Raw genomic sequence first — 11,693 nt, forward strand, 5'->3', positions numbered from 1 at the left:
ATTGAATCGCCCAGGGACTTTTTTGTATGGGTATATACATGTACTAAATAAATAAATAAATAAATAAATAAAAGAACAAAACAAGGGACCAATTTCAGACTTTGCCAAATTGGTCCTCTGCAGCTTTGAAGTTAGTGATGTCTGCAAAAAATATGGATAATACTGGCAAATATTTCCCAAGGGAGGAATAATGGGAGGAAGTGTCACACTTCTAAAACTTTAGCTCTTAATGCGGGTATGTTAAAAGCAAAGGAGCCCTGTCAGGTAAAGGTGGCAACCATACCAGCAAAATATAAGTAAATGTTTATCTAATCTCCATTGATAAATGTACTCATTTCTAACAATTCCTATGTATTTCAGGGAGTATTTAGGAACAACTAGCTGGGCCAGGCACAGAACATCTGCGCTTCTAGTTCTCACACCACCACCACTGTTTTCTCCCTGTCCCTGCCCCCAGGCTGCCACCATTTTCTTTGCCTGCCTGCTGCCATTCCCACCCCATGCCCACCGTCCACGGCCATTTTCTCCCACCTGCCCAATGCTGCCATTTTCTCCCTCCACCCGCCACCGTCGTTTTCTCCGCCCACCCGCTGCCGCCATGTTCTCCCTGCCCACAAGCCTGTCTGGCGCCACCACTTTCTTCTTCCTCTGCTGGCAGCTTGCTCACGAACTCTCGCAAGAGCTGCCACACATGGGATTGGTAACAGGTACACCTAAGAGAAATATAGAGAGAGATAGAGATGCCTGGAACCTACTGATAAAACAGAGGTCCTCTGAATCAGAATCAATGTCTTATGAAAAGGGTTAGAGTAACATTCTGCTCTGAAGTGTGGACCCTTCTCTTTTTCTCTCATCTCCAAGCAATAAATTGCAAGTTTTCATAACCAACAATCAAGAAACCTTGCTTTTAGTGCACGGTAATGCAGTCAAAGGTACAGTGCATATAACATGCCAAATCTCCTGAATTTACATTCAGAATGATCTTTTTGCTGGAGTCACCAGAGGGCGCTAGTATACAATATCTTCCACTTTTAGCAAGCAAAAAGGAAATTGAGGTTATTAAGAGTTTTTTATTACTCCTGGGCAGGTCGTGAACATTTTTTTGTTACAAAACATACGTTTCTGTCTCTGCCACAGGACAATCCATGAATGCAGACATAAGAAGGAAACTGCATGAGGGAGATTATTTGTTCCTAAACTTTAAATACTACAGGAAAACTGGGTGTTACTACTGGCATCCTAACTGAAAATGATTAGAGATTGCATAGAGAAGGTGAGAAAACATTTTTCCTTGCCCAAAAGTTTTCAGCCTTGTCAGGATTAACCTTCCCAGTTGTTGAGAGCCACAACTGACAACATGCAGGGCGGGCAGGGGTGAGTGGTTATATGGTTGTCACAAAGTGCAGCTTTGTGGCTATGGCCTACCTGGCACAGTTGTACCATCACTGTGATTACTGCATACTATGATTACTGTACGTTAGTTACTGTCACTTTAAGATAATATACTCTTGGTAAGCTGAGAGAGTTGCTAAACAGGAAGTATGATGGGATAATTAGGTTGTACTTTAGCTCTCACTTACTAAAGTTATCTTGAAATTATTTTAATCTCTCTCTCTCTCTCTCTCTCTCCTAGGTGTGCCTGGGGAAAATGCGTCTGGGCAGCCCAGCTGATTGGCTGGGCTGCGGAGGTGCCTGATCGGCTGGCACACCCAGGAGGAGGAGAACTGGCCACCCACGCTGGCGGGCCTGGCCTGGCAACCATGGTGGCCGTTCCCCAAAAGTATCTGCACCCTGGCTCTGTCTTGACAGAAGCTTTAGTTCTTGAACACCAGAATCCTGTGCAGTTTCCTTCTGGCTTTTGATATTTTTCAGGTACCTTCTGGCTTTCGATTGCCTGATTTTATCAGGCAATGCCTTTCAGACTGTATCGAGCGAGAGAGGCAGGTGGGGGGGAGAGAGAGCGCGAGCGAGAGAGGCGCGCGGGGGAGAGAGAGCGCGCGAGCGAGAGAGGCGCGCGGGGGAGAGAGAGCGCGCGAGCGAGAGAGGCGCGGGGGGAGAGAGAGCGCGCGAGCGAGAGAGGCGCGGGGGGAGAGAGAGCGCGCGAGCGAGAGAGGCGCGGGGGGGAGAGAGAGAGCGCGAGCGAGAGAGGCGCGCGGGGGAGAGAGAGCGCGCGAGCGAGAGAGGCGCGCGGGGGAGAGAGAGCGCGCGAGCGAGAGAGGCGCGCGGGGGAGAGAGGCGCGCGGGGGAGAGAGGCGCGCGGGGGAGAGAGACGGCGCGGGGGAGAGAGGCGCGCGGGGGAGAGAGGCGCGCGGGGGGAGAGGCGCGCGGGGGGAGAGAGAGAGAGCGCGAGCGAGAGAGGCGCGCGGGGGGGAGAGAGAGAGCGCGAGCGAGAGAGGCGCGCGGGGGGGAGAGAGAGAGCGCGAGCGAGAGAGGCGCGGGGGGGAGAGAGAGAGCGCGAGCGAGAGAGGCGCGGGGGGGAGAGAGAGCGCGCGAACGAGAGAGGCGCGGGGGGGAGAGAGAGCGCGCGAACGAGAGAGGCGCGGGGGGGAGAGAGAGAGCGCGAACGAGAGAGGCGCGGGGGGGAGAGAGAGAGCGCGAACGAGAGAGGCGCGCGGGGGAGAGAGAGAGCGCGAGCGAGTGAGACGCGCGGGGGGAGTGCGAGCGAGTGAGACGCGCGGGGGGAGTGCGAGCGAGTGAGACGCGCGGGGGGAGTGCGAGCGAGTGAGACGCGCGGGGGGAGTGCGAGAGAGAGAGAGGTACGGTGGGGGGAGAGACAGAGCAAGCGAGAGAGGCAGTGGGGGGTGGCAGAGTGAGGAAGAGAGCTGTTGTGGGTGGGACAGAGCGAGTGAGAGAGCTGTGGGAGGACCAGCCAAACAAATTCTCCCAACTAACCCCAAAAAGGAAGTGAACAGCTGTGCGGGTTCAGCTAGTAGTATAACGTTCACATTGTTACAGAGATACAACGTAATACCAATTTGCACATTACATGTTTTTCTTGTCAACATACAAGGGCCTCAGAACTGCTTGTATGGGAGAAAGCAACCATGTGGATTTCCCCTACTACTAATGTCAGTAATAAACTGTTTTGCTGAAACCCTAAATTCTGTTCTCAGTTAAATAATTATTGCTGCCCTTTTGCTCAAGCAGAGTCTATAGGAAAAGACCTGGCTTAGCTAGCTTCGTTGGCTATTTGTTGAGATTGTATGTAGCGAAGACCGCTGAAGATCGGAGGATGCACATGTGAAACATTCAGGTTTGAATACTGTGTGGAGGTGCTTCTGGATAGATAATCTGTTGGTCTACAAACAGCGGCCTTTTCTTTTCGCTTTGGTCTGAGAAGCAGACTGGCTTCTAAGCCAACTGTTCCTCCCTCCCCTTTCAGCTGCCCCTTGCCAAAGGAAGCACTGTACAAAATAACCTGTGTTACTCTGTGCCTTCCGGAGAATCTTCCCAGCCACACTACAAGGCGGAAATTTATCATAAATACTCCAATCATCCCCTTTGGCTTTATTCCCAAAGAGCCATGGCTTAACTCCCTTCTCTCAGACTCCGTCGTCTTAGGCAGCCACACAGGAGGGAACCTCAAGACACTGAAGGGATTCATCTCATTTTCTCCGTTGACTGCCAGACGTGCCCTCCGAAAATAAAGAACACTGGGGGACAAATGCCCTTTTAGTGCCCCCTGCATGTCAGCCATCCATCATCCCATCAAGGCCAGGAGGAGAGGCCAACCCTCTTGCACCAAAAAAAGAAAGCCGACCACAGTTGTATATTCTTCCCACTTCTCATCCTGCATAGAACCTGAAGCATCCTACCCACCACCCTAGCCAATTATTAGTAGGGGCTTTGATGTGTTGCTTGCTAGGGATGTGCAGGAGCGGCTCGGGGCAGCAGGGTAGGAAGAGGTTCCCTTTCAAAGCAGGCAAGGAGCTCCCTGCCCTGCCAAGCCAGCTCAAACGCTGGTACCTGAGCCAGTTCGGGGCTTCCCAGAGCAGGAGGCGAGGTGCCAAACCAGCTCATGCACATCTCTATTGCTTGCCATTCCCTATGAAATGAGTGTTAAATATATGTGGTGATGAAAACCTCCATAAAAACAGCCCTGCTGGATCAGGCCCAAGGCCTATCTAGTCAAGCATCCAGTTTCACATGGTGGCCCACCAGATCCCTCTTGCAAGCCCACAGGCAAGAACTGAGGGCATGCCCTCTCTCCTGCTGTTGCTGCCCTGCAACTAGTATTCAGAGGCATCTTGCTTCTTAGGCTGGAGGTGGCCTATAGCTATCCACCACACTAGTAGCCATTGATAGACTTGTCCTCCATTAATTAATCTAAACCCTTCTTAAAGCCATCCAGGCTGGTGGCTGTCACCATATCTTGTGGCAGAGAATTCCATAGGTTAATTATTCACTGTGTGAAAAGGTGCTTCCTTTTCTCAGTCCTAAATTTCTTGGCAATCAATTTCATGGGATGACCCCTGGTTCTAGTATTATGCAAGAGGGGGGGAAATATATCTCTATCCACTCTCTCCTCACCATGCATAATTGTATAGACTTCTATCATGTCTCCCCTCAGTTATCTTTTTTCTAAACTAAAAAGGCCCAGATGTTGTAGTCTTAACTCATAAGAAAGATGCTCTAGGCCCTGATCATCTTGGCTGCCCTTTTTTGCACCTTCTCCAGTTAAATAACGTCCTTTTTGAGGTACGGTAATCAGAACTGCATTCAGTACTCCAAATGTAGCTGCACCATAGATTTGTATATTATGATATTAGCAATTTTATTTTCAATCCCCTTCCTAATGTTTCCAAGCATGGAATTGGCCTTTTTTCCACAGCTGCCATACATTGAGTCAACACTTACAAGCAGCTGTCCACCACGACCCAAGATTTCTCTCCTGGACAATCACCGACAGCTCAGATGCCATCAGAGTATATGTGGATTTTTTTGCCCCAATATGCATCACTTTACACTTGCTTACACTGAACTTCATTTGCCATTTTGTCACTCACTCCCACCGTTTAAAGAGATCTTTTTGAAGCTCCTCACAATCTGTCTTGGATTTCACTACCGTAGATACATAGGCATAACTATAGGGGGGCAGGGGGGCACGTGCCCCGGGCGCCACTTGACAGGGGGCGCCAAAAAGTGCCCCCACCGATTTGCCGGAAAAAAATTTTTTGATTATTTATTATTATTATTTTTATTTGCAGAGCAGTCCCCCTCCCCCGGTCCTGGCGGCCCCCCCCCCCGGCATTGATCATCCAGCACTGGGTGCCGCGGCGTCTTCGTAGTCCAAGTCTCTGACTCTCACTCCCCGGCGCGCCCCGCCGCCCCGCCACCAGTTGCGCATGCGTCGAGAGGACACGCACCAGAGCAAACTTCCTGAACAACTCCCTCTTCTGAACAACTTCCTGAATGCCCGAACCAGTTCCCCTTTTTGCTCATTCAAGTCCTTCCTCCCCTATAATCTAATAACTATAGATTTCTATAACTGATTTATAGCTTTCTATAACTAATTTCTATAACTGAAAAGGTTCAGGGAGGGGGAGATGGGGGGATGTGGAACCTTGGGTTCCACATCCCCCCATCTCTCCCCTCCTGGACTTTTTCACTATGTAATGCAAGCTAATTTAATTATATGTCATCATCAAAATGGATTAGCTGTTTCAGCCCATCAGGAAAGTCTAAACCTCCACCGATTTAATTAACCAGACTGAAAATCAGATGAACAGAGAATGTTTTAATGAAAGGTGGTATATAAATTTAACAATAAGTAAAACTATCATTAGGAGCAATTAGCGATTACTTAAACATTGGTGCTGCCAAGCAATTTGTAAATAAAACTAGAAGCCCTTTGAAAATAAGCTGGAATTAATTGTAGGTTGGGCAGGGGGTGAAAGTATATACTTCTAAACATTTATTGTTAAATTTATATACCACCTTTCATTAAAAACAACCCCAAAGTGGTTTGGTTTTAGTCATGGATTTTAATTTTAATTGCTCTTTTTGTCAATGTGATGAAGATTAGTTAAATCTGAGTGGTCTTAGGCAACCAATGTTGCATCTGAAATGCCATTTCATTTTTTATTGTCATAAATACTCTCCAACCAATTTAAATAGCAAAGGTGTGTATTATCGCTTTATTCAATAGCAGGGAATCTCAAAAAAGCAGGATTTGCAACTAAGGCAGTGCATATCTTCTCTAAAATGGCCCTTTTATAGTTTTTCTAACTTTGAAATCGTAACATAAAACAAAGCATAAATGCATAAATGCTTCCCCCTCCATTTGAAACCTTTTCTGGTGTAAATGGCGCGCAGTTTTGGAAAAGGGGAATCTTTCTTTAACAGCGGGAGAATAAGGAGTCTTTAGCACTATCACCCTAGTCCCTCGAATTACTTTGGAGTCCTTGGTTTTCGTTTTGTTAAACTACAGTCACTCACAAGGGAAAGTCGGGAACAGAACCAGGGCATGAGGGAGGGGCATCATAATCATAATAATCATCATTGCATCATAATTCTGATGTTTGAGATACAAGCCAACTTCACAGGGTTGTTGTGAGGAAAAACCTAAGTATGTAGTGCATTTTGAAATTTTTGGTAATTTTTGTAATTTTTTAAATTTTTAAAATAAAAGTTTTCTGAAACGTGTGTCAATCAGATGTATGTTGGGGGGCGGGGGAGGACGCGGTGGGGGGGGCGCAATTTCGGTGCTTGCCCCGGGCGCCGTTTTCCCTAGTTACGCCTCTGCGTAGATAGTTTGGTGTCATCTGCAAATTTGGCCACTTCACTACTTACCCCAACCAGTAGCATGCACCCATCTAGTTACACCTAAAGTCTAATTCTCTTCATAAGCAGGTACATGAAAAATGTATGTGGTACAATGGCGCAGTGGGGAAATGACTTGATTAGCAAGCCAGAGGTTGCCAGTTCGAATCCCCACTGGTATGTTTCCCAGACTATGGGAAACACCTATATCGGGCAGCAGCAATATAGGAAGATGCTGAAAGGCATCAACTCATACTGCATGGGAGATGGCAATGGTAAATCCCTCCTGTATTCTACCAAAGACAACAAGAGGGCTCCGTGGCCAGGAGTCGACACCAACTCAATGGCACACTTTAACTATTACTTTACAATAAACAAAGCAATTGACCTTTGTGGAGAAAGCTTTCTGAATTGCACAGAGCATGCAAAAAAAATGTAAGTACATTTCCTTTCACACTGATGCTTAGAACCAGTGTAGAGGATTTGGAGGTCTGTGGCCGGGGGGGGGGGGGTCCACGGGGGGCGGGTTTCCACAAAGGTTCCCCCTCCCCCCACCGGCTTTACTTATGCCCCCCCCCCCCCTTCAGCCGGTTTGGCTGGCTGTTTGGCAGGTTTTCAGCCTTCTCCTGGTGACGCAGCAGCCATTTTGGAGGCAGAACGGCACACAAGCGTGCGACCTCCAAAATGGCCACCGCGCTGCCGGGAGAAGGCCAAAAACCGCTGAGGGAGGGTAGGATGCCTCCTCGTTTGAAGGAGGCAATGATAAGACCACTTCTTAAGAAGCCTTCTCCAGTCCCCTCAGTGATGGATAGTTATAGGCTGGTCTCCAATCTCCCATGGTTGGGCAAGGTGATTGAGAGAGTGGTGGCTAACCAGCTCCAGGCAGTTTTGGAGGAAACCGATTATCTAGACCCATTTCAAACTGGCTTTAGAGTGGGCTATGAGGTTGAGTCTGCCTTGGTCGGCTTGATGGATGACCTTTACCGAGGAATCAACAGAGGGAGTATAACTCCGTTGGTTCTTTTGGATCTCTCGGCGGCGATACCGTCAACCATGGTATCCTTCTGGATCACCTGGGGGAATTGGGGATAGGAGGCACTGCTTTACAGTGGTTCCGCTCCTAACTCTCAGGCAGATTCCAGAAGGTGGAGCTTGGTGACAGTTCCTCTTTAAAATGGGAGCTATTATATGGAGTCCCTCAGGGCTCCATTCTGTCACCAGTGCTTTTTACTATGTACTATTTACATGAAACCGCTGGGTGAGGTCATCAGGAGATTTAGTGCAGGGTGTTATCAGTATGCTGATGACACCAAACTCTATTTCTCCTTATTCTTATCCTTATCCTCATCATCATCATCATCATCATGAAATGGCATTCACTCCCTAAATGCCTGCCTACAGGCAGTAATGGGCTGGATGAGGGATAACAAATTGAAGGAGAGGTCCGTCTCCAGTTAGCACCAGTACGTCTGGTGGCGACTCAGAACCGGGCCTTTTCTGTAGCTGCTCCTGGTCTATGGAATGCACTCCCAGCAGACATCCGCAGTTTAGGCTCGCTGTCAGCCCTTAAGAGAGCCCTAAAAACTTATTTGATTGACCTGGCCTTCCAAGGTTTGTAAAGTGTTGTTTTTAAAAGGTATTTTAATTGGTTTTAATTGTTTTTGAATTTTTTTAATATTGTTTTTAGCACTATGTTTTTAATTGTGTGTTTTTATGTCTTTTAAAAGTTGTTATACAATGCTCAGAGCCACTGGATGGGGCAGTTTATACATGTAATACAGTGATTCTCAAACTTGGGTCCTCAGGCGTTATTGGACTTCAACTCCCATAATCCCCAACCAAAGGCCACTGAGGCTGGGGATTATGGGAGTTGAAGTCCAATAACACCTGATGACCCAAGTTTGAGAATCCCTGATGTAATACATACATACATACATACATACATACATAATAAAACATTTGTGACCACCCCCAACGAACCGAAGGGGGGGGGTTCAACAAGGTGCTGGCCCGAACTGAACTGGTCAGGTTCAAGTCAGATCCAGACTCGAACCGGGCCAGCCGGTTCCGTGAACATCCCTATATAGGATAGAATATATATTCTGGTCCAATTAATATAAGGGACTGCCTGTTCCCAAGGGTTACTGCCTGTTTGACAAGGTCATCTGAGGGGGCTCTGCTCCAGGTGCCGACAATGAGGGAGGCTCGGTTGTCGTGCACGTGGGACAGGGCCTTCTCTGTTGCTGCACCAAGACTCTGGAATGCTCTCCCGGTGGCTATTTGCTCCTCGGTCTCCATCAAAGCTTTTAGAAAGAGTGTAAAATCTTGGCTTTTTGCCCAGGCATTTATTTGATTCTCTGCTGCTGCTCTTTATACTCTGTATTACTTTTATGCTTTTGTTTTAAATTTTTAATCAGATTTGTTTAATATTTTTCACTTAATATTTTAATTGTGTCTTTTTTACCATCTTGTGCTTAAATTTTTGCTGTAAACCGCCTTGGGATTGTTTTAATGAAAGGCGGTATATAAATTTTAAAATATAAATAAATAAATAAATAAATAAATTCCTATAATATCTTTGTAATCAAAGGTCTGAAAGGATTAACTTATTAACAGTGCAGTGTCCATAAGATTGTTCCATTAAGTATTACTGTGCCAGCAAGTAAGTGCTTAGGCTGGGACATGATTTGATGCACCAGTGCAATGCCACAAAACATGACATTGCACCATTGTTGAAAGGACAATATACCACTGACACAGGCAAATAGAGCAAACCCTACACCAGTGGCACAGGTCATAGAATCATGGCACTGGGCGATACATCAAAGTGGAGGCATTTAGAGACAAGTTGCAATGCAAGTGAATTTTAAAATATGAACGCATTCTGAAGAGTAAAGTGATCCTAGCAGCTGGGATGTTTGAGGAAGGGCTGATAAGCAGATGCTAGAGTGTACAGGAAAATAGAAACCAAGTACTACCAAATGCTACATCTTTGACTCAGTTTCAGGGTCAGCTCCAGGTTTGAGGGAGCCCTCAGCAAAGTGCTCTCCGTGGGAACCCTCCTACCTTACTGGCCCCAATCCCTGTAACTTGGCTGGCGACAGGAGGATGCGTAGGGGAGGGCTTGTTGCTACATCTGACAGCAACTGGGCAGTAGCAAACACCGCCACAGCAGCATCCAATCCTCCCAAGGGTATCAGCAGTGGGGCCCCAGAGCAATTGGGCCTCGGCAACTGCCCTAGGATGATGCCATGTGCCAAACACTGGCCCTGCTCAACATTATAATGGGCAAGTTTCATGAAAGGACACAGGAAAACTGTGTGTGGTTTTTGTGAACGATCCTATGACTTAGGCCTACCTGGAAAACCTTCCCTTCTTGTCTCCGAATTGTGTAAGGCCTTCTTGTGGTGACTCTCTGGTGGCACATGCTTACAGGCACTGCACATGTTCGTAGACCGAGAGCCCCAGCATCTAAACTAGGTCTGGCACTCAGCCCTGGCTTTAGTTAAGGCTTGCACATGCTTCACTCTAATAGACCTTAATCTTTATGGCTATTGCCTGTGGTTTTCAACACCACCAGCTGAAGATACAAGCCTCTGAAACCTTAGTTCATTTGGAAAACAGAAAACTGCAAGGCAGGAAGGAAGACTCCTGGGAAGAAGGAACTGGCTGAAGGCATTTATTGTGTCCAGAAACATTTATTTTCTTTCATATTCCTGAAGCAAGGGGCCCAAGAAATCACTGGCCCATGTCTTACTCTTTCTTCTGTTCAGCAGGAGCCAAATAGAGAACAGCTGATCTAAAGTGGGGGGGGGCATTTTCAGGCACGTTTTTCACTAGCTGTATCTCACAGCTATTTTTTCTAAATCACATAGCTTATCTTTTTCCAGAATCACAAGCCAAAAAAACATTTCCAGTAAAGTCAGGCAGTCGTTTGACCCAATCCTGAATCCCTGGAAGTCCAATCATTTGGAGCCATGCTGCTGAAAAATCCACCTTTTGTTTCTACTTTCCTTTAGCCCTGGTACCAGTCAACATATTTCAGAAAACATTGTTCACACAGTTACAGATGACTTCCAGGTATCAGTTAACTGAAAAGTTCTCTCATATTAAAAGGAGGAACTCATAACGTACGCATACATATACACACATCTAGTATGAATTGCTGGAAGAATTCATTTCACATTTACAAAAAAGTATGTTCTGTTTTCACTTACCTATTTAAAAATCCAATTGCTTCTGTTTAATGGTGTTTCTCAGTTACCCCAGGGAGTGGGAGTTTTGCTGCTTCCATGCTTCCAGTGCTCGCGCTAAATTCTCCACCACCCACTTGCGGTATTTAATTTAACTTCGGCATTAGCGACATCCCAAATTTTAAAAGAGCTGAAGACATCTGTCCCTGGGGCATACCAATCTCTTAAAGAAAATAGGGGGAGAATGTCTTGCACAACTCGTTTAAAACAGCTGTGTGAAATTCCCTAGGATAGGACCGTAACATGTGAAACAAAAACACCATGCGATATAAAGTTGCTTTCATTTTGCTCTTTTATTATTTTATATAAAGTTCCTACTATGAGGGGATAGCCTTCCCTTGGGACCCTGTTTCCAGCCTAAATTGTCTCTGCCCTAGTGGTAGGAAAGAGTCGTTTGCTGAATCAAAGAGCGTCTTCCAAGCAACACAATGTCCCCCCTGTGGTTGCTTTTCTGCTGGGAGACCCAGGGCGAACGTGTGAAAGAAAGGAATCAGAGAGAGGGAGGATTTCCCCCCTCAGATCAGTCCATAAGGAAAGTGTGCGCGGCAGCTGGCTATTAATGTCGTATTAGTGATGGATTAGCAGGATTCAGCCAGCTAGGCCAAATGCACAATGGCAGACTAATGAGGTAGTGTAGTGGGGGGCGCCTCCGTGCTACCTGGTATGCAGGAAAGATTG

At 46.9% G+C, this 11,693-nt stretch overlaps 1 protein-coding gene across 4 annotated transcripts in view; it reads right to left on the reverse strand.

The window, feature by feature from the left end:
* INAVA (innate immunity activator) overlaps positions 1–11,169 on the reverse strand; it is a 60,306-nt gene extending 49,137 nt beyond the window's left edge. For 3 of the 4 annotated variants that reach the window (XM_053244846.1, XM_053244843.1, XM_053244844.1), the window contains exon 1: positions 10,980–11,169. The gene's annotated coding sequence lies outside the window, so the exon portion shown is untranslated. Of the gene's footprint in view, positions 1–10,120; positions 10,248–10,979 lie in introns of those variants that run through there. The other variant, XM_053244845.1, reaches the window with a different exon arrangement.
* Between the last annotated feature and the right edge of the window lie 524 nt (positions 11,170–11,693).

This window comes from Hemicordylus capensis, chromosome 4, assembly GCF_027244095.1.
Source record: "Hemicordylus capensis ecotype Gifberg chromosome 4, rHemCap1.1.pri, whole genome shotgun sequence".
Taxonomy (NCBI): domain Eukaryota; kingdom Metazoa; phylum Chordata; class Lepidosauria; order Squamata; family Cordylidae; genus Hemicordylus; species Hemicordylus capensis.